Source organism: Telmatherina bonti (assembly GCF_933228915.1).
Source record: "Telmatherina bonti genome assembly, chromosome: 1".
In the NCBI taxonomy this organism is placed as follows: Eukaryota; Metazoa; Chordata; class Actinopteri; order Atheriniformes; family Telmatherinidae; genus Telmatherina; species Telmatherina bonti.
Genome location: NC_136619.1, coordinates 9,179,190 through 9,203,225, shown reverse-complemented (window position 1 = coordinate 9,203,225; position 24,036 = coordinate 9,179,190).

Below are 24,036 nucleotides of genomic sequence, written 5' to 3'. Positions count from 1 at the left end.
CACTAGATTAAAGTGGGAGAAAAACAGGGATCAACAGGACGAACGAGGATTCAACCGCTCGGCCGATTGGAGGTAAGATAGATTCTTATGGTCCATCCATACCAACACGGGTTGCTCTTCTCCCTCCAACCAATGATGCCATTCCTCCAGGGCCATCTTGATGGCAAGAAGCTCACAATCACCCACATCATAGTTCCGCTCAGTGGGAGACAAGCGGTGGGAGAAGAATGCACAGGGTCTAAGTTTGAAGTCCGTGTCTGAACGTTGAGATAAAACAGCTCCAACCCCAAAATCCGAGGCATCAACTTCCAGAATAAACTGCTTTAATGGATCTGGTTGCAAGAGAATAGGAGGCTGGGACATCTTGTTTGAGCTCAAGGAAAGCCTCGGTAGCATCCTGAGTCCAGGTGAGTGGAAATTTAGTGGAAGTGAAAGTTAAAGCAGTTAAAGGGGCAGCTGTTTGACTATAATTCCGAATGAAGCGACGTTAAAAATTGGCAAAGCCGAGAAACCTCTGTAGCTGTTGACGTGTCTGAGGAGTGGGCCAGTCTCGGACGACCCTGATTTTTTCTGGATTTGTGCGAACCTGCCTACCCTCGAAGATGTATCCCAGGAAAGACACAGAGGACTGGTGGAACTGGCACTTTTCCGCTTTAACATACAAGCAATCGCTTGTATGTTAAATCGATTCTCAAGAAGACGTTGCAGGAGCTTATGAACATGTTTCTTATGTTCATGGAGTGTCTGAGTAGATCAGGATGTCATCCAGGTAGACAAACACAAAGACGTTCAGGAAATCACGGAGGACATCATTTACTCAGGCTTGGAACACAGCGGGAGTGTCACAGAGTCCAAAAGGCATAACCAAATATTCAAAAGGACCGATAGGGGTCTTGAAAGCAGTTTTCCATTCATCGCCTTGTCGTAAACGGATGAGGTGATAAGCATTGCGCAGGTCGAGTTTGGTAAACACAGTGGCACCATGGACTTTTCAAACACTGAAGAAATCAAAGGAAGGGGGTATTTGTTCTTTACAGTAATCTGATTTAGACCTCTGTAGTCTATGCAAGGTCGAAGTGAACTGTCTTTATTGGAAACAAAGAAAAAGCCTGCTCCGAGAGGGGAAGACGAGTGGCAAATTATTCCAGCTGCTACTTAGTCCTTTATGTATTGTTCCAACAAGGCTCTCTCAGGACGGAAAATGTTGTAAAGCTGACTAGTAAACAATGAAGCTCCAGGGCGAATGTTTATGGTGCAGTCATATGGCCTGTGAGGTGGGAGGGAGACAGCTTTGACTTTGCTAAACACCCACTTAAGGTTGAAACAGTCCTTGGGCAAATTGGACAAATCAGGAAATTCCTCCTCATCCGTCTTCGGCAAAGAGGAAGTGGGGAGGAGAGCTGACTGAATGGCAAGTGGATGACCATGACTCAACCAGCTGATCAGACCAGTTGATATGTAGATTGTGTTTGATTAGCCAATCGAAACCCAATACTATGGGCGAAGAGGAGGTGGGAAACACAAAGAATGATATGAGTTCACGATGATTACCAGACAAGAGTGGGAGTGGTCTTGTTTTATGAGTGATCTGAGGAAGGGTTCGACCGTCTAAAGCTGAGACCCTTAAAGGGGTTGAAAGTTGCTCTGTTTCTATCTTATGTTGCCATACAAATGTCTGATCAATGATAGTGCGTTCACAACCGGAGTGGACTGAAGCATCGAGACGAATAGATTCCTGAGACTTGCAGGTAAACAGAATTGGTGTGGTGATCCGGGGAAATTCTTGTCCACCTGTATTCCTGCATCTATAGGTGGACTCTCTGGATTAACCTCACTGGGCAAGAGGCGATGAAGTGACCAGAGTCGCTGCAGTAAATCCATAATCCAGCCTGAACACGTCTTTGTCGTTCCTCGGGGGTGAGACGAGTCCTACCAACCTGCATGGGTTTGGGCTCGGTGCCAGGTGATCTTTTAGAGGTCTGGGGTACTGTAGGCATGGGAGACAGAGAAGCTGGAGGGTTCTGGAGGTTCTGCAGAAGTTGTGTAATTTGATCCAAACGTTGAAGGGTTGTATACAGTTGATCACTATGAGTCTGAAGAGCGGTCTCATGAGTCTGAATTCTGAGTTGCTGGTTCTCCGGATTGCTTCTTCTAGTTCAGGATGGCTTTCGGTCATGATATTTTGATGTTTGACCCACATGCAAGAGAAACAATCCTGGAAAGCTAGAAAGGTTTTATTGAAGAATGTGAGGTGAGATATCCGGGAGCTTTCAAGGCTGGTTTCACTGTACCGATAAGTATATGAGTGGAGGTTTAATGACAAAGAATTCCAGGTAAATGATGAACCTCCCACCTGTGAGCGAGCAGTAGAGAATCTGAGGGACGCTAGGAGATCTGGGAGGATTGGCGCCAATAGTTAGAACCAGAGAGAGTTTTCTGTTGGAGGGTGGACAGGCTGCACATTGGTGGTTTCCAGATCTGGAGGGCTGCCAGTGGGTGAAGATTTCCAGGTGGATGATGTGGTGGAGATGATAAACAGAGACAGTGACTGCAGGAGGAATGCTTGGAGCGCAGAGAGACGAGAGACATCTCTGGAAAAAACACTCAGACTCAGACAAATTGTACGAATGCTCTCAATGGAGAAACTACAGGAGAACACAGGAGGGCTTGGGTTACCACAAGGCTCAACGCACAATGGCTGAAGCGGTGCGGCATTTATATTGAAGGGAATCTACTACAGACCGTTAACACAGTCTAGCACATGGAGAATGAGACGGTTCAGTCTCTATTAACGATTCATAAACAGATGAATCAGGTCTGTGAGCAATGAGAAGAACCAGTCCATATCCATGTTTAGGATTGCTCAGGAATCTTGTACTCTCGGCTAAACATCTCCATATTATCAGACATGCCAAGATGCTAATGGTTAGCAGGTTAGCGAACAGATATGTGCTATTTACACTAAAATAAAAGTACACCTACTGATGAAAGTGACTGTGATTCATTCATTTAAACTAATGAACAATGACATTTTAACATGATGCTTACACGAGGTGAAAAAAAACATCTACATGGAAATTCAGTCCCACTTCAACAAACAGTTGCTGGAAAATGGAGGAAAATGGGAAATAGTTGATAGCAATAATTTAAAAAGTGATACAACTGTGATATAAATGTTTTTACATGACTTTACAGGAGGTATTTGTTATAGTATAAGGTATTATTATAGTGTCTGTTGCCTTTTGAAAAGCAGGAGCAGTGCACTTATCCTTCATGATATGCTTATAGGCCAGTGTACTTTATCACAAGCTCAACACTCATTTTCTGTTTCACTTCATCCTTTGTGCACCTGCAAGTCTTGATGCACAAAATAAAAAGAATTGTGCTTTGGCTGTTAAACCATCAAATGAACGGATTTATGATCTCTTCAGATCTGTGAAGCGATTCTTCCAAGTCGAAGGCTGCATTGTGCTGTGGTGGTGTGAGGGTTTTTGCTTGATGTTCCAGCTTTTCCAAATTCAAGCATTACAATGCAATTCCAAACTGAGCCTTGGAGTGAGGAAGTTTTTCCTCTATCACAATAAGAGTGTCAGTTTTCATCCACAAATGAATGCTTGGTGTGGATGACCACCAAGACCGTGTACTGGTCAGGTGTATTCTGGTACCCCAGACAGGTCGCAGGACTGACACAGAAACAAACAACTTATATTAATATTCGATCCAATCGAATCCAATAGATGCAATCAATCTAACATGCTTGTCTTTGTAGGAGGACACCAGAGAAGCAGGAGAGAACTCATACATTCACAGGTTTAAACCAGAAACATACTTTTGGTTGTTTTCCTAATAAAAGATCTGTATTTTTAAAAGACATGTATGTGTAATAATAGATGTAGTACAAATTTAAATTAACTTTAGGATAAAATCAAACAACTCTACAATAATATGAAAGTCATATAAAAAATGTATTGTTCCTTTGTAACTAACTAACTAACTACAAATTAGTAAAAAACAACTGAAAATAAACACCAACTAACTAGAAGTGATAATAATACCTAACTTACTAACTAGAATATTCATAAATGAAAAACTACCTAACAACTTAAAATAATATGAAACAGTAACTAACTAAATAACTAAATAATCAAATACTTAAATAACTATTAACCAGAAAAAAAATGTAAATGAATTACTAACTATCTAACAACTGGAACCAAAAAGCACCAACTAACTAGTGATGATAATAAATTACAAACTAACTTACTATTTTACGAGAAAACATTGTGAAATGTTGAAAGGCTAGTTGATGGTTTTATATGGTGGAGACGAGCTTGTTTTACACTGCCTCTTCTGGGGGACTTCTGGAAGATCTTCAAGCTCCTCGTTGGTCCTTTTTGATCCTCCTGCAGTCGATGGACTCTGGTTTGTTGTAAGTGGTGAGGGGAGCAGAGACAGTGGAGGATTGTAAGGAGATGACCACAGGGCGGAATCTGGGGAGCTGGATCTGGATTTTGGGTTGAATGGGCTTTGAGAAGGTGAATGAAAGGTTGATGTCGGCCTCATTTTAAGGATGACCTTGGACTTGTCTTCTGAAAGCTCATAACCCCATTGTTGGACTCCTGAGGACTTGAAACTTGTTGTCCGCTGCCTCTTCTGGGGAACATCAGGCAGATCTTCAAGCTCCTCGTTGGTCCTTTTTAATCCTCCTTCCATCGATGGACTCTGATTTGTTGTAAGTGGTGAGGTGCTCAAAGACAGTGGAGGATTGCAAGGAGATGACCAAAAGGCTGAATCAGGAGAGCTGGATCTGGATCTTTCTGGAGATCTTGGTGGAGATTTTGTCTTCAGATGTCGTCTCTGGATAATTTTTAGCTCTCCTTTCACAGACCTAACAGTCAAGTAATCATGTGCTGATGGTGTACAGTGATGTGAAGATCTGGATGAAGAGCTGATGAGGAGCTGATTGAAGATCTGACGCTTGGTGTCAGCCTTCTTTTAAGGATGACCTTGGACGTTTCTTTCAAATCCTCAAACCATTTCTTGAAGTCCTGATGACTTCAAGCTCGTTGTCCGCTGCCTCTTCTCCAAAACTTCAGGCAGATCTTCAAGCTCCCAGATTTTCCTTTTTAATCCTCCTGCTCTCTCTGTTGTAATGCTTGGTAAGCAGCATGGAGATGGTGGTGGAATGTGCAGAGAGGATCTCAGGGCTGAATTGGGAGAGTTGGATCTTGGTGGGGATCCCGTCTTCTGATGTCTTCTGAAAATGAGTATAAATTCACCTTCACCAGGCTCATAAGTCCAGTATTCATCTCTTGGTGATGAATGGCTGGATGATGATGATGTGGATGAACTTGATGATGACCTGGATGAAGATCTAGATGAAGATCTGAATGAAGATCTGGACCACCAAGTGGAGGATGAGCTTGATGAGCTTGATGAGGCACTGGATGAAGATCTGGATGACGATGTTACTGGTACCATTCTGAGCAGCAGCTTTGGGCTTCCAGGCCTGCTGGGATTAGGAACCAGGGAAGCTGTCCAGGTGTATCCCTGCTCAGTCACAGGACTGCAGGACTCAGGAGAGTCTTTAGTGATGGCTGGTGAAGGGACTTTCCTAAACCTTGGTCTTCCAGACCTGGTCGGCTTATGAATGTGGACTGAAGTCCGGGTGCCTTGCTGATCTATCTGTAGACAGAAACAAACACATTCTTTGTTAGCAATGAAATGTAGACATTGAATTATCTATCTATCTATCTATCTATCTATCTATGTTTGATTTCCCGATATAGATTGAATCATTTTGGTGGTGATTATTTTTTACTTCTTTTGTGCTTTGAGCATAAAATGATCAGTTTTAAATGAGTTGTTAATGAACGATTACATAATCCAAGTGACTGTCGTTCAGATTTGGAAAACACTTATTTGCCACATGGGTAAAATCTGTGTTAATAATAGAAATCTGTCAATAATCAGTTAAACTTGATGAGTTTTTTTTTATTCAAAAACACCAGTTTGTTTAACAAACATCAGTGGATTTTTTTCAGAAAGGTTTTTGGTTCAAAATAGCATCACAGTTTATTATATAACAAGTTTTAAACATTTAAAATTCTCTGCTTTGCCAAAAGAAAAAAAAAAATAAATGTGTGAATTTAATTAAAAGTTTATGAACTAATCTCTGGTGTTTAATTATAATAAAGGCAGACTGAACTTTGTTACTGTAACTAAACTTTGTTACTGTAACTAACATCTAAAAATAATTGACTTAATCAGGAGTGAGATTTACACTAAATTCTGTTTTCAAATCTACAAACAAAAAGTTCCTCTTTCACTTTTATTTTACATGAAGTGAAATATTTAAGCCTTAGTATAAAGAATTCATCTAAACTGGGATGTTTTGCTGAGAATTTCATGTGAACAAGATTAAAGTATGTTGAATTGATATATATTGTCATGTGATTATTAAACTTATCTATATCCCTGCTATCTATTTATCTGTTATTGCATGTGACAATCACTTATCACAGTATACCCTAAAAATTAAAATCACCACCAAAATTATCCATTTCACATAAAATTTGCAATCATATGTATAAAATCTAAAATGAATCATGAGTGAAACATAAGATTTTTCTGTTAAACACGGATTACGGATTTTAAAAGAAAAATTCTTACGTCTTCCATACTGGGACAGGTTTCCATTATCTTTTACACGCAGAGGGTTTTCAGGACTGAAAAACTCGTAGCTGGAGGTCGTCTTTTCCACGGTGTGAACTTGACAAACTGAGCTCTCACAGGTAGAACTGGTAACTTTTAATGATCTGAAGACGTAACAAAAGAGACTTTTTGGTGACATCACGCTTTGATGCACTCACGTCAAGTTCTGAGGTTGCTATTGACAACAGGCAACGTGTTGAAAGATAACTCTGCACCAGTTTAAATGACTTCATGTCAGTCTTTGTCCATTTTATCCATCTGACATAAACTCTGAGGTAACTGATCCATCATATTCAGATTATTTCCGACAGAAACAACATATTGGTTCATTTTACAGTGAACATATTGCTTCATGGATCTGCACCTCCAGCTGCAGCCAAGTGGACAATGACGGCGTGGAGCGCCCCCTGTGTTCACAGCGTGTAACTGCAGGCGCTGTGCAGGACAAATAAATGGCTTTTTCTTATCGAAGGATCTGCTGTGATTAAACAATACAGCACGAATCATTCGCCTTAAATGGTCAAGTTATAGTAATTAATATGATATAAATTACATTTATTATTGTTGCAATCACTAAATACTCTGATCTACCAGCCTCTGATGAAACAGTTGAATAGTATCACATTTTAAGACTAATTTCAAGCTATCAATAGTAATCTATCTATATATTTCTTTTCAAATAATTTATCAATTATAATGTTGTGATAAGTTCTTCTTCTGACACTCTGATGCAAATATCTTTAAAAACATTTACTTCTCGACAAACTCATACAGTGATGCTTTTATATTCCGTGTTATTCAAACTATTTATTCTGTGAAGTACAAGATACTTTTTGTCATGTTTATATAATATAAATATATAAATAGAAATATATTTACATCATTTCCTTGTCCCAGTTATTACTGGGGCAAAATCGTTAATTACAATGATGTGTATGTAGAATATATTTTACCGATATATCCTTTTTCATTATTCAGTGAGTGGCTTTGCTGTGTACACTTGGTTGACTCACTAATGTCTAAAGAAGTGTCTACCATCTACACCCATACATATACTAGATAACAGGTGTGAGTTGTAGTGAACACTATGCATCAAAAGGTTAATTACAAACTCATCTGCTAGACTCGAGGGAGCCTGAACATGTAAGGAACTCAATCTATATGTGATCTCAGATCTTGTTGTATGTTGTTATATGTGAGATACATAATTCATAATTTGCACAGTAATTAATGTAAGTTATGTGACTGGCTAAATTGTTTACTGTTTATGTGAATAAAAAGCCACAGGACACATTTCATTGTCATATTCAGCTGATGTGGGAATGTGCTGACTTTAATGCATCAGAGCAGTAACAATGACTTTTTTACTGCTTAGTTTCAACTAAAACCATCATGTTACATTATGTAGAAACCATGAAGGACCCAGTTTGGACAGAAATGAACATAATTAATACATTTATTAATCTTTGGTATGTATTGGGTCTGCAATGTTTACTAATAAAAGAGCCATTTTTAACACCTACCCGACGAGATGAGCATAGGTCACGAAACCACAAGACCTCATAAGACCTGCATGGTCATGTGACCCTTGAGGATGCAGGGACCTTGCATCCTGCAAGTTCTGGATGTTTGTCTGCTTTAAAACATCAGATTTATTGCACATTTGCACTTAAATTAACATTTTGTACTTTAAATAAGCAGAGAAACCCATATAAATGCATTTTATTGGTATTTACTGATGGATATGATTTCTGTCTGTCAGATGCCTGTGAAAGAGAAAAGAATTCATGTTTCATAGCTGATTATGTGTGTAAATGTGTGCAGGATGTGGTTGATAGTAAAATGGCGTGTTAGCTCACCTGACTGGTGTCCTCTCTTGGGAGTTCGCGGAAAAGTTTCCCCAGGGACCTGAACACGCTCTAAAGGTTCTGGGACAGGTCATGTGACAGATGGACGGGGTTTAGGATAGTAGTACTGGGTTGTAGGTTGGGGAAATGGTTTTATGTTCAGCTTATGATGTGTATTTATATCACCTTTGGCCAGGTAGTTTTTAATATTTACAAGATCCATTTAGGGAACTTTTAAAATATAGAGAGTTTTTATGTTTTGGGAAACATCTCTGTTTAGTGGAAAATAATTTTGGCCAATCAGCAGCAGAGGAGATCAAATGGGACCAGTTGGAGAGCTGCTGGTGGACAACAGTCTGATATAATGCCTCTCTGTCTATGACTAACCCTCACCAAGAAAGACTTTTGTACCAGAAGAATTCTTTTTACTGGTTTCACTGTGTCCCAGCTACGTTTTAGAAAATGCTACATGTTTGCCCTGGAAGTGTCTTTCAATGTTATCATTTCAATTCATTTTTTGGCTAATTTCTCACCACAAATCAAGCAAACGCGCTAACTACTGTTGAAAACTCCATGCAGAATTGCATATTTATTTTCTTCTAGAGCCAGTTCAGAAGGGTTGAAGAGCTGCATGCAGCTCAAGAGCAGTTGGTTGCAGATTCCTGGAACAGGATAGAACCAGAAACCAGACTGTGATTATGTTCTTTCCCTCAGTAGCCTCTGTTCATTTCCTCCAGCCAGAGTGGAGTTCTAAAAAGTTTCAGCCCTAAAATGAGTCCTGGTACGGAGGTAGTACTTTCAAGATGAACCCAAACCTGCAGTACATCGGGACATGTTGGTTGGTTATTTCATTAGCAGAAACAAGAGTCTAAAATATAAAACCTTTAAAAGAAACAGCATGATGTGAGATGTGGAACACTGATAATCTGCTTTTAATAGTTAACAAGGGAATTGTTGCGTTCTCTTTTGGCCCCAGTGTGAATAATATGTGGATAAACCAACTGCTGTCATTTTTTTCAGCAGCACTTGAGGGGAAAAGACGCACAGCTTGCAGAGGTTCAAGTTAAGTTCAAGCTATATAGTGCTCTTTAAAATGACCCACAAATTATTAGAGGATGGCATTTTTATATCTTAAATTAATCTAGTAAGTCGGAGTGTGAGGTATCTCTCATTCTAAATGTAAAACTCAAAGTTTGCCTCATTTCAGGGGTTTTATTGCCCTCTGGAGTTCACCTTTCACCTCTCCTCCTCCTCACCACAGCTGCTGATGGTGGACCTTTTTAGACTTGGTTGATGATGATGCCTTTTCTGGACTTAAAACAATCTACTGAATGTGGAAAGCTTGATCAGTTCTGCTAATCGGCTGCAGGTCAGAGTGCTGAAAAGGGCCTATGAGGCCTTCCAGTTACGACTGCTACATTTTAGCTTCTCCTCTCAGAAAGCTGGTGTTGAATTGACTGGTGTGCATTAACCTGGAGAAGGAGCTCTGCAGTCAGCCGGCAGGCAGCACGCTGGCCATGTCCTGCTGTCCTCAGTTCATTTCATCATGCAGTGTTGAAATGAAAGTTTTTACAGCAAGACAGGAGCAGGGTTTTTCTCTTCTGTCAGATATTTAATGTTTCAAGTTAAAATAAACAGAATTACTCTGCTGCCATGACTTATTTGAAAGATCCAGTATTGTCCTTTGTTTTACCAAAAGTTACAAAATAAAATCAAAGACATAAAAGTTGATCCTACTGCAGGAAGTGGACAGATGGCTGAATCACAAACCTGAAATCTGAATGAAGTGGGTCTTTACACAACAAACGTGTCACTTGTTACAAATGTCTGCTTATACTTCTTATTTATAATCTCTCTGGTTGTTTGGACTACTGGGACTGACTTCTTTGTCATACTTATGACTGATTGCTGATGTGGGGTTTCGAAATCTGTCAATAATCAGTTAGACTTGATGAGTTTTTCATTAAAAAACACCAGTTTATTTAACAAACATCAGTGGATTTTTTCAGAAAGGTTTTTGGTTGAAAATATCATCACAGATTATGTTATAACTATGAAACTTCTCTGTTTTGCCACAAAAAACATAAATATGTGAATTTAATTTTATGTTTATGAACTAAGGTCTGGTGTTTAATTATAATAAAGGCAGACTGAACTTTGTTACTGTAACTAACATCTAAAAATATTTGACACTTAATTAGGAGTGACATTTACACTAAATTCTGTTTTCAAATCTAAAACAAAAACGTCTTATTTCATATTTAGTTTACATGAGGGGAAACAATTAAGCCTCGGTCTAAAGAATCCATCTAAACTGGGATGTTTTGCTGAGAATTTCATATGAACAAACATTAAATTGTTATGTTGAACGATGGATATTGTGATGTGTAACTTATCTATATCCTGGCTATCTATTTATCTGTCTTCGTATATGATAATCACGTATCATGGTATACCCTAAAAATTAAAATCACCACCAAAATGATCCATTTCCCATCAAATTTGCAATCATATGTGTAAAATCTAAACTGAATCATGAGAAAATATTAGATTTTTCTGTAAAACAGTAGCTAAATTAACAAACAAGCATTTTGTAGAAAGGCTTTGGGTTGTTTAAATGTCCTAAAGGTTAAAATGACAACAAGTTTAAAAGAAAAATACTTACGTCTTCCATACTGGGACAGGTTTCCATTATCTCGTTTACACGCAGAGGGTTTTCAGGACTGAAAAACTCGCCGCTGGAGGTCGTCTTTTCCACGGTGTGAATTTGACAAACTGAGCTCGCACAGGTAGAACTGGGAACTTTTAATGATCTGAAGACGTAACAAAAGAGACTTTTTGGTGACATCACGCTTTGATGCACTCACGTCAAGTTCTGAGGTTGCTATTGACAACAGGCAACGTGTTGAAAGATAACTCTGCACCAGTTTAAATGACTTCATGTCAGTCTTTGTCCATTTTATCCATCTGACATAAACTCTGAGATAACTGATTAATCATATTCAGATTATTTCCGATAGAAACAACATATTGGTTCATTTTACAGTGAACATATTGCTTCATGGATCTGCACCTCCAGCTGCAGCCAAGTGGACAATGACGGCGTGGAGCGCCCCCTGTGTTCACAGTGTGTAACTGCAGGCGCTGTGCAGGACAAATAAGTGTCTTTTTCTTATCGAAGGATCTGCTGTGATTGAACTGTACAGCATGAATCATTCGCCTTAAATGGTCAAGTTATAATTAATATGATATAAATTACATTTATCATTGTTGTCATCACTGAATGATCTACCAGCCTCTGATGAAACAGTTGAGTATTATCACATTTTAAGACTAATTTCAAGCTATCAATAGTAATCTATCTATATAATTCTTTTCAAATAATTTATCAATTATAATGTTGTGATAAGTTCATTTTCTAACACTCTGATGCAAAAATCATTAAAAACAGTCCTACACCTTTTTTTTTTTTTAAACCATTTACTTCTCGACAAACATATACAGTGATGCTTTTAAATTTAATGTTATTCAACTTTTTATTTATTTCTGTTCTTGTCATGTTTATATAACATAAATATATAAATAATTATGGCTGCGTCATTTCCTTGTCCCATTTATCACTGGGGCAAACTTGTTAATTACAATGATGTGTATGTACAATATGTTTTACCGCTATATCCTGTGTCATTTTTGAGTGCGTGGCTTTGTTTTTTTAGCTGGTTCAAAGGTCTTCACCAGTTCTCAGTGTCTGGTTATACTGTGACCCTGACTCCCATTTTCTTTGAAGAAATATCAAGTCAGCTCAGTACCTCTTAACAGCTGTACCTCTATTCATAGCACCTAAAAAAGAAAAGTGTTCCTATACATGGCCATTAGATGCCACTCTAAGACCAGAAATGAAAAGAAACTCCGTGCTTTTCTGTCCCTGGTGCTTTTCAGTTGACCAAAAGCAGTTTAGTTCAACCTTTCCCTTTTTTTGTGATTGGCTTTTTTGTGTGTAGTGCAACCAGCATTGTCTGTTTGTTACCAACTAAATCAGCATAGTTAGTATCAGCTAAGGATTTTTTTAAATGAATTTTTTTGAAAAAAGGAGGGCCTGTTATATCAAGTCAGCTCTGTACTTCTTAGTACCTATTGCTGGCACCAACAACGTCCAATCCGCATTTGGTTTGAAGGACTTTCATCCAATCACAAGGCTGAATTTATTTTTACAAAATAATAAATATCTGAAAAACTACAAAGATTTCAAATAAAAAAAAAAATCGTAGCACACATGCCCTGAAGGAGCTGCACAGTTTAAGATCTGAATGATCGAAGTGACTTGAACATTGCAGGACTAGTAGCATGGCAAAAATCGGCGGAATAATAAATAATAATAATAACTAGAACCAGCTATTATTGAAATAATAGCAAATGTGAATGCCCATTTATTGAACTATGCTGAATGATTGAAATGAAATTGCATAAGTATAAGAAACTGAAAAAAAAATCCACAAGGGACTTATTGTCTAACAGGCCCTCATTAGCATTTGAACTCATGAACTCTTGTTTTGAGGCACGCTGTCTTTATTCACTGCACCACTAGCATGCTTGCTTGCCATCAGGAAAGAAGCAATGAAATTTTTCAAATTAGCATGGGATGTCTTTTTTTTTTTTTTTTTTTTTTTTCACTTCCAGCAGGGTGTAATGAGCGGGATTGCAAAAACATGAGCGTGGTTGAACTGAACTCCAGGAAAAATGTGACAGACTTTATTGTTCAGTGTGAAAAACGTTGTGTTAAAGTTGCTTAAGCACAAAATGGCCCAATTGCTGAGGTGACTTCCGTTTTGTCCAATCACTGGAGAGGATTTTAACATTTGGCAAAAATGTGAATAACCTGAAAAGCTGACATGTTAGAAAGACCAAAAGTCACAGCACACATCTCCTGAATGAGCTGAAAAGTTTGATATTTGAATGGTTGAAGTGAGGCAAAAGGTGTAGGAGTAGCGTGCCAAACGTTTTGCAGGAAAGACAATGGGGACAGGAACTTGATGAACTGGACACTGCAAACTGGTGCAGAGCTCCAAATCCCCCGAAACCAATGACAGAGCTGAATTTCTGCAACGTCCAATAAACAGTGGGTTTGAAAGACTTTCATCCAATCACAAGTCTGAATTTTTTTTTTTTTTTACAAAATGCTAAATAGCTCAAAATCTACAAAGAGTTGAAACTACAAAAGTCGTAGCACACATCTCCTGAAGGAGCTGCAGGGTTTGAGACGTAAATGATTGAAGTGAAAAGCACACAAGTGAAAGGGTTAGTAACAACTCTTAGATACGAGGCAATGCTTCCCAGTTTGGTTTCAGTTTGAAAACCTACCACAAACTAACGACATCCTCCTTGTTTTAAATAAAAACTTTGATCAGTCTGTTGGATTTCAAAGACAGATCAGAAATGTTCATCCTCCTTTTATGGGAACAGACCCAGAACAAACACAACCGCAACGGTTCAGCTAAGATTCCTTGCTAAATAAAAAAAAAGGGAAAAGTGAGAGGTCCTGGGTTCAAACTCCGGATGAATCCTTGTGGCACTCTTGTTGTCTAGGAAAATAAGAATATAGTTCCCTTGGCATGAATTTGTTAGAAGTTCTTGTGGCCATTAAAAATAGATGACAAGCACATACTATTGCAAACAGAATTGTCTGAGAACACCTGACCACATTTAATCAATGTGGGGGTTGGGTCAGCCTACATTATCTTGAGGGGGCTGGCTCAAAATTTTAACAACTGCTCTGTTAGTGAACAGCATGCTCTATAAAAAGTACTTAATAACTGAACATACAGGTGCATTCAGAGTGTAGGTAAGTGCACATTAAGTTCACCAGTAAAGGTAAAAGTTAACTTTAGGTATTCCGACGTCATGCAATGAGCTGTATATCCCCAACGTTTTGTGAGGAGTGTGTAACTAGTGTGGTGGAAAATACTCTGGTCTTGAGAAGTTGTAATACATCTAAGAGTCAACTGTCTTCTTACAATGAACATTTTATTATAAACTAATACAAGCACACGCTGGAGCTTGGAGAGAGAACTCTCTCTGCAGATGCTGAAGTAACACCCAATTATAAACCATGCTTAACTCCTCCTAGTTGCTGGGCACACCATATGAAACAATCATTATCTCTTATTTAAGACTAAACTGAACTCACTAAGCATCAATCACTCACTATATTACTTTATTACCTTTAACCTCTAACCTTTAGACAACTGGTCAACCAAGCAGTTGACAAAACCCGATGCCCTGCATGAAACTCTTCCTGTCTCAGACTTTGTCTGCACATTCCAGACAAGGATCATATGACTTAAAGAAAGCTTTGTGCATAGACACAAAACACAGCAGGATCACAGCAAATCAATGCATATATGTCTAATACTTAATACAAACCAAACTCATAACAATTTTCCCCAACACACTCCCTCTTCTTGGTCCTACAGGACCAACAATAAGAAGAGAAATTGTTATCAGAACGCAAAAATACATACAGAAGACAACATTCTCAAAACATCAGGAGCCTCATGCCTATCAGGTTTTAAAAGAATCTTTCAGAAATTACAATAGTGAGGAGCCATTTGCTTCAGCTTCAAAATCTGAGTCTAACAATAAATGTTTCTCAAATGTTGCTTGAGAGCGAAGGCTGGTCTTCAGGCGTGAGAGTAGACTATCTCACTTACCCACGCAACCACAGGGATTATTCTGCCCTTTGTTGGGTGGTGCGTTATTCTTCTGTAATTTCAGACTGAAGAGCTTCAGGAGGTTCAAGCAATCTGTAGTGCCAAGCAGCTCACTCTGCGACCTTTACCGCTGTCTGGGTCGTCAGGAAAACCTGAAATGGCCTAAACCATCGATGTTGGTTCCAGCGCTGATGTTTAAAACTTCTTATCAGGACAAAATCTCCAGGCTGAAGTGAATAGAGCTGCATAGATGCTGATTCATGAAGGGCAGCTTTCACCTGTGTGCAAATGCCTGAAAAGGGTTCTTATGAGGTCAGGACAGTATGTTAAAACATTACTTTCACACAGAGCTGTGTCTGAACAGGCAGTCTTGGAAGGAACCATGCCCACTTGGGTGAGGGTCCTGCAAAAAGAATCACAAAAAGGCCCATGTTTCCATGTTACGCATGCGCATGTACATCAGAACCAGAAAAAGTACTTTTGGTCCAAGGAAGACCTGAAAAGAGAGCCAGAAGGAAATTTCCCCGTCTGCAACCTGTGGGAGGAAAACATTCAGGAAAATGGCATCCAGAAAGTCATTCATAAGACAGCGCCAAAACATGGACTTGTTTTCAGCTAAAGAGTAAGCTCAAGTAATGAGAACTGAGACGGGAGAGCTGCAGCCTCCACCATGTCACAGTCAGAGCAAACAGCATCAAAAGGAAAATCAAGTCAGGGTCAACTAGAGGTCGGTCAGGGGCCAGGCCTGGGGGGTGCAGAAGATAGTCAGTTTCAGCTAAACAGTCATGGAGTAAATCATGAACAATACAAAGCAACAGTTAGGGCCACTCATTTATCTGGTAGGTAAGCATTCAAAGTAACCAAATTCATTTAATTACTTATTGCAAAGTTCCTATCAGGTAGTCTCATCTTAACCAACAACCAGAAAAAATCCTCTAGTACTGCATAGCAGAACGTGTGTCAAACTGGACTCCCAGCAGTCTGACCAACACTTATCCATGCTGGAATCTCCTTTCTGATTTACTGCTCGTGTTGTTTATGTCATGTCTGCTAAATGACAGAAGCAGAACCAAACTGAAGAATCTCTGCATATATTAAATAAAGCTCATTCAGAACTGTTGATTTAATCAGTAATGTAGTCTAGTTTAGTCTCATGATTTACTCTGATTTGTCTCTCTTAGACTCCAACAGACCCATTCAGGAGCAACACACACAAAACTGAGAGCATGATAAGACTGGCTTTCTATTCCAAATATATTGTAAACATAAGCATAAGCATAAAGCAACAAGATGTAAACCCATCTTTAACAGCTGGACTTCAGGTACTGAACAGCCAGAGACCTTCAGGTCATAATAAAGCTGTTTGTTTTCTATCTACATTTGAACTAAAGCAGCATTTAGAAACAAACTTCTAATACTGATGGTAAAGCTGTTTTCATCTACAACAACACGACGCACACATGTACGTGCACACACTCACAGCAGCACTTCTTCCTTAATGATTTTAATGCAAACGTGTGTAACAGAAAAGGCCAAGGCTAACGGTTTAGCATAGTTAGCTTAACTTTGGAAGTATCAATACTGTTACAAATAATCTGCCTCATATTCATGTTATTTTGAGGACATACAGGGCTTAAATGACTTGTTTGTTTACTTATTAAGCGTGTTAACTAAGAGACTGGTCTATTTACTGGCAGCCATCGCAAGAGTTGGTTCTACTCTTTAAACAAAAGTCATCTGATGTGTATTTTAACCGCTGAGCATATCTGCTTTAATTCAAAATAATGAATTCAGATTAGGGATAAAACACCAGCTGTCAGCAAATAAAATACGGAGATTGTTGTACTTGTGTTGCATTCACTGAAGTCGGGAAATTACAAAGCTACCTTCTTATTTAATGTCATATAGCGACTTATTTTTTCTCTTTTGACATCTATTCTGTCTCAAACATTAAAAACTTAGTATTCATCACTTTTTTTTTTTTTTTTTTATAAGGCACAGCGTGCCAGAAGTTGACTAGTCTGTATGAACTGTTCAGCTTCCCTGCAGCAGAGCAGAGATGTCTGTGACATTGTTCAGTTGCAGAAGTCTGCAGGAGTGCAAAATTTTATACATGCTCATAAATGTGGTATAAAGCTAAGCAGAAACAGTGAGTAAATGTTTGGTTGTAGGGCCTCATTCCTTGGCCTGGTCTTGTGGATAATCATTCAGCTCGTATCACTCGATCTGCTCAGGAGTCAGACGCGCCACAGCCACCATGCTCTCCTCCAATCAGCATACAATCAGAAATTCATGCCAGGAAGTGCCCGACACATGTTCATCAAAACTTCCTGGTAGATAAATCAGATTCATATGTGTAATTAATTAAGAGTAACATGTAAAGGATCAGAAAGTAGGCAAAAGTTCAAGGAAGGAGATCCAGGTTTTCCACAGAGAACTGAGTGAACACAACAGTCTTTCTGACAGAATCAGGGTGCAGCTTATTCCAGAAAACATCATCTGATTCTGTAGTCGGGGTGGGATCTTGCTGCCTGCCGGCCACATCCGCTAGTCTTTTACTTCCAGAAAATCCCACAACTGAAACACAGTCTGAGGACAAGGAGGATCCATCACCTCCAGAGGTCAAAGGTGAAAATCCAGCTCAAATGTCCACCATAGGAGCCATATCCACACTGTTCAGTCACAACCAACAGGGCTCTGCCAGACCCTCTGGTTCTGGGATCTCCGGGCCCCATCAGCAGCGGCCGGGTCCATGCAGCCACATCTGCATATCAGGTTCTGCTCCAGGACTCAGAGCTGACACAGGAGGGAGGTGGAATGATGCTGTAGGTTGTAGGGACCGTTTCTGCTCCAGTTTCCTGACTGACCACGCGTGACACCCAGAACTCTACGGTGACCCGGATCAAGAACTCACTTTCCCCCAGCCCCTCCTCTGAATCCCCTCAGGCAGGATAGACAATTTTAGGACCCTGTGGACCAAGCTGCATGCTGACAAGGGTTTAGAAGGGAACGCTGCAATGTGTCCAACACCATACAGCAGACGAGCTTTTGAGACTGAACCATTTGGTCATGTGGTGTATTTTCTTCTCCAGTAAGGGGAAAATAAAGATCATAGCCTCATAATTATAATAGTTTTCTTCTGAATCCTGAGGCAAACATATTATGTGGACCATGTTCTGTGCTGTGAACATCCTGTAACTTGAACATTACATTGTAATTGTGTGTGTGAGACTATATTATCAGTGGATTCATAACTCAGTTCTCTCCTGGGAAAGCTGAACATGATCTTGCTAAGAAGATACACTTGTTCTGAGAACTTCTCTTCTCGCCGTTAGCTCACATTTAGCTAAAGTGAACTTATTGCAAGGGAAATTTACTCTAGCACGTTGGTTCACCATTCCTATTTTAAGGTCAAGAATTTTCTTTTTCTCCTAACATTATGCTTATTTTCAGCATCCTTCAGCTGCATTATTTATTTCCAGTCTATCTAAATTTATTTAGACATGCTAGGCATAAATTAATAATTGCAGTAGTAAAGGAATAAAAATCACCTTATGAATGTCTGAAAGGGAAAAGACAGAAACCTAAGCTTATTGCCTACACAATGTACAGTAATTTAACATAGTAAGTTCCTAATACTATAAATCAAATCTCTCACATTTCAGATTTTTCATTCTTAATATGTTGTTGCTCTTTAAAATGTTCTCAGGTGATAATAAAGAATGCTTTTCCTCAGGAAAAGGTTCCACATTCATACAGGGAGTGGCTTTTATGCTCTTATAAAAGCTTTAGGAAGAAAAGCACAAGCAGCTATTTTACACAGGATTTATATGTTTGTTTCTGCCTAACATGTTATGACATCATCTCCTTCAGTGAGCAGAAGGCATTTAATGAACACACTCTTTTCCTCACTTCCCTCTCTGGGCCTCCTTCATATCTGAAACTCTCTCATACATTTTTTGTTAGTTTTTTTTTTTTCTTTTTTTTCTTACTGCAGTAAATTAGATTTTACACAAACAATTCACTTCAACAGTTGGATGAATGCATGTGAATGGGTCGTGCCCCCACGTTTGTCTACCCCCACACAAGCTTCTAGGCTCTCCTGCGAGAGTCCGGTGTGGCTTCACAAGACGTGGTTTTAATTCTCCACACAATCAATCCAATCAAGTTTAACACAGGAAATTTTACACAACCACCCCAGTTTCCCCTCACATGAAGACAGAGATTTCAACTTCTTAATGGTGCTGTACATCAACCTCCTACTGCAAAGGAACTAGTTCTGTTTGCAGCGGATGTACACAGAGGGTCAATCCCACACCTTTGTAGAATTATCAGGCAAAACTCTCAATGTCTCCAGAAACCAGCCCACACAGTTTCTTCTCTGTTCCTCCTCACTCAAGATGGCTTTCCTCTCAGTTTTCTAACTCAAGGTTGGCCTGGTCTTGCTTCTCGAGCTCACAGGACTTACTGACTAATTTACTGGTCTCGGTCTTGTAACTCACAAGATTTACTGGTCTGGTCTTGCTACGTCTAGCTCACAGCACTTACGACTTGGTCTTGTTACTCACGATTTTTAACTTAAACTTTAACCTAAACTTAACTTAAACTCACAGGATTTTATTTATGACGTCAACCTGATCTCGTCTTAAGTTATTCTCTTATCCCTTGAGTTATTCTTTCGATGAGGAGGTGAGGAGAATCCCTGTCACAATGAGAATAATGAAGACAATTGACCACAAAACAGAAAAATATTGTGATTATTAATTAAGATATTGATTATTAATTTGTGATAAATTTCTAGTAATGTTTGACTCCAGTTTGAGTCTGAAAATTAATGTAAATTTAGAATAACACTTCTCACCATTGTCTTTTCACACTGGTTCAGAAGGAGTCCTGGCGTAGTCGACCACGGGTGGGAGAAAGACGTCCTGTCCTCTGAAATTCTCTAATTGAGGTTCTTAGGATGAATCTGTGGATTCAGGTGGCCAACCCGTCTATCACCAACCTGGGCGGACTGACGCAGGATCCCGAGACGAGCCCCCAAAAACTGTGGTGGAAAATACTCTGGTCTTGAGAAGTTGTAATACATCTAAGAGTCAACTGTCTTCTTACAATGAACATTTTATTATAAACTAATACAAGCACACGCTGGAGCTTGGAGAGAGAACTCTCTCTGCAGATGCTGAAGTAACACCCAATTATAAACCATGCTTAACTCCTCCTAGTTGCTGGGCACACCATATGAAACAATCATTATCTCTTATTTAAGACTAAACTGAACTCACTAAGCATCAATCACTCACTATATTACTTTATTACCTTTAACCTCTAACCTTTAGACAACTGGTCAACCAAGCAGTTGACAAAACCCGATGCCCTGCATGAAACTCTTCCTGTCTCAGACTTTGTCTGCACATTCCAGACAAGGATCATATGACTTAAAGAAAGCTTTGTGCATAGACACAAAACACAGCAGGATCACAGCAAATCAATGCATATATGTCTAATACTTAATACAAACCAAACTCATAACAATTTTCCCCAACACTAGTTCATCCAGTACCACAGATATGATACTATGTCCTCCAGTTGGGGGACAAAACGTGGTTCTGGTTAGAAGAAAAAATCATTATTTTGACTAAAATACATGACTTAATAATAACATTGTCATGTAACAGCACAGCATTTTTAATTTGCTTAATTATTAAATCAATAAGAATATTTATGTAAATGAAGCAGCTGTACTGATGGTGGGAATGTACAATGGTCAAACCTGACGAACAGACGTGATGGCAACAAATCAGCAGGTTATAACAGAGGACTGGAAATAACAGATTTAATCTGGGACACATGGAAAACGGGATGGATGCACATATATGAACAGGGAGGCAAAGACGGATGGAAGAGGGGCTGATGACAGAGATAATCTCATAAGAACCAATGTAGCTGGGGAAGAGCTTCTTCGATATAGACTTCAACGGGACATGACCGGAGGACAACCACACCTTCTCGCCAGGAGAATATGGAGGAGCTGGAATCCTGTGGCGATCAGCAAAGCGCTTGTTCTGGTCCTTAGTGCGGTGGAGCACAGCAATGGTGTTAGTCCAGATGTGCCTGCAACGGCAGATGTAGAAAGCAGGCAGCCTCCGATTCTTGATTCATCCGTTCGGTCTGGCCATTGGACTGTGGCTGATATTTAAAGGTGAGACAAGCATGGGCGCCTAATGCAGAACAGAAGCTCTTCCACAGCTGTGACACAAATTTAGGACTAGGGCCCGAGAGAATCTCCTGAGGAATACCATGCAAGTGGAACACATTTTTTCTGCAATCTTTACAGGGGCATGAGGTGGCAGGCCTTGGAAAAATGGTCGACAATGGTCAAGATGGCGGTCAAAACAAAACAAAATCTATGGCTATATGAGACCAGGGTCTGGAGGGGGTTGCAAGTGACTGAAGCAAACTGACTGGAGGTCTATTTCAGTACTTGTTCATGGCAAATAGTGTGACAAGCTCGGATGTACTCACAGACATCTTTGTGAACACTGGGCCAACAAATTCTACGAGAGATAAGGGATATAGTGCGACTGACACCAGGATGACACAAGAACTTAGCAGTGTGGAACCAGTGAATGAGGCAGGATCTGACAGATCTGGGATCACAAAGGCAGTTAGCAGGACTGCCACCAGGGTCTTGAACCGTCAGTTGGGCCTTCTTAACGAGATTCTCATTCTCCCAGGTGAGAGTTCCAATCACGCAACTAGGTGAAAGAATGGCTGAAGGGGTACGGTCTGTGTCATCAGGGCAAAATTGATGGGACAGGGCATCTGGCTTGGTGTTCTTAGATCCAAGACGGTAAGAAATCACTAGATTAAAGTGGGAGAAAAACAGGGATCAACAGGACGGACGGGGATTCAACCGCTTGACCGATTGGAGGTAAGATAGATTCTTATGGTCCATCCATACCAACACGGGTTGCTCTGCTCCCTCCAACCAATGATGCCATTCCTCCAGGGCCATCTTGATGGCGAGAAGCTCACAATCACCCACATCATAGTTCCGCTCAGTGGGAGACAAGCGGTGGGAGAAGAATGCACAGGGTCTAAGTTTGAAGTCCGTGTCTGAACGTTGAGATAAAACGGCTCCAACCACAAAATCCGAGGCATCGACTTCCAGAATAAACTGCTTTAATGGATCTGGTTGCAAGAGAATAGGAGGCTGGGACATCTTGTTTGAGCTCAAGGAAAGCCTCGGTAGCATCCTGAGTCCAGGTGAGTGGAAATTTAGTGAAAGTGAAAGTTAAAGCAGTTAAAGGGGCAGCTGTTTGACTATAATTCCGAATGAAGCGACGTTAAAGATTGGCAAAGCCAAGAAACCTCTGAAGCTATTGACGTGTCTGAGGAGTGGGCCAGTCTTGGATGACCCTAATTTTTTCTGGATTTGTGCAAACCTGCCTACCCTCGAAGATGTATCCCAGGAAAGACACAGAGGACTGGTGGAACTCGCACTTTTCCGCTTTAACATACAAGCAATCGCTTGTATGTTAAATCGATTCTCAAGAAGACGTTGCAGGATCTTATGAACATGTTTCTTATTTTCATGGAGTGTCTGAGTAGATCAGGATGTCATCCAGGTAGACAAACACAAAGACGTTCAGGAAATCACGGAGGACATCATTTACTCAGGCTTGGAACACAGCGGGAGTGTCACAGAGTCCAAAGGGCATAACCAAATATTCAAAAGGACCGATAGGGGTCTTGAAAGCAGTCTTCCATCCATCGCCTTGTCGTAAACGGATGAGGTGATAAGCATTGCGCGGGTCAAGTTTGGTAAACACAGTGGCACCATGGACTTTTTCAAACACTGAAGAAATCAAAGGAAGGGGGTACTTGTTCTTTACAGGAATCTGATTTAGACCTCTGTAGTCTATGCAAGGTCGGAGTGAACTGTCTTTTTTGGAAACAAAGAAAAAGCCTGCTCCGAGAGGGGAAGGCGAGTGGCGAATTATTCCAGCTGCTACTTAGTCCTTTATGTATTGTTCCAACAAGGCTCTCTCAGGACGGAAAATGTTGTAAAGCTGACTAGTAAACAATGAAGCTCCAGGGAGAATGTTTATGGTGCAGTCATATGGCCTGTGAGGTGGGAGGGAGACAGCTTTGACTTTGCTAAACACCCGCTTAAGGTTGAAACAGTCCTTGGGCAAATTGGACAAATCAGGAAATTCCTCCTCATCCGTCTTCGGCAAAGAGGAAGTGGGGAGGAGAGCTGACTGAATGGTAAGTGGATGACCATGACTCAACCAGCTGATCAGACCAGTTGATATGTAGATTGTGTTTGATTAGCCAATCGAAACCCAATACTATGGGCGAAGAGGAGGTGGGAAACACAAAGAATGATATGAGTTCACGATGATTACCAGACAAGAGTGGGAGTGGTCTTGTTTTATGAGTGATCTGAGGAAGGGTTCGACCGTCTAAAGCTGAGACCCTTAAAGGGGTTGAAAGTTGCTCTGTTTCTATCTTATGTTGCCGTACAAATGTCTGATCAATGATAGTGCGTTCACAACCGGAGTCGACTGAAGACGAATAGATTCCTGAGACTTGCAGGTAAACAGAATTGGTGTGGTGATCCGAGGAAATTCTTGTCCACCTGTATTCCTGCATCTATAGGTGGACTCTCTGGATTAACCTCACTGGGCAAGAGGCGATGAAGTGACCAGAGTCGCCGCAGTAAATCCATAATCCAGCCTGAACACGTCTTTGTCGTTCCT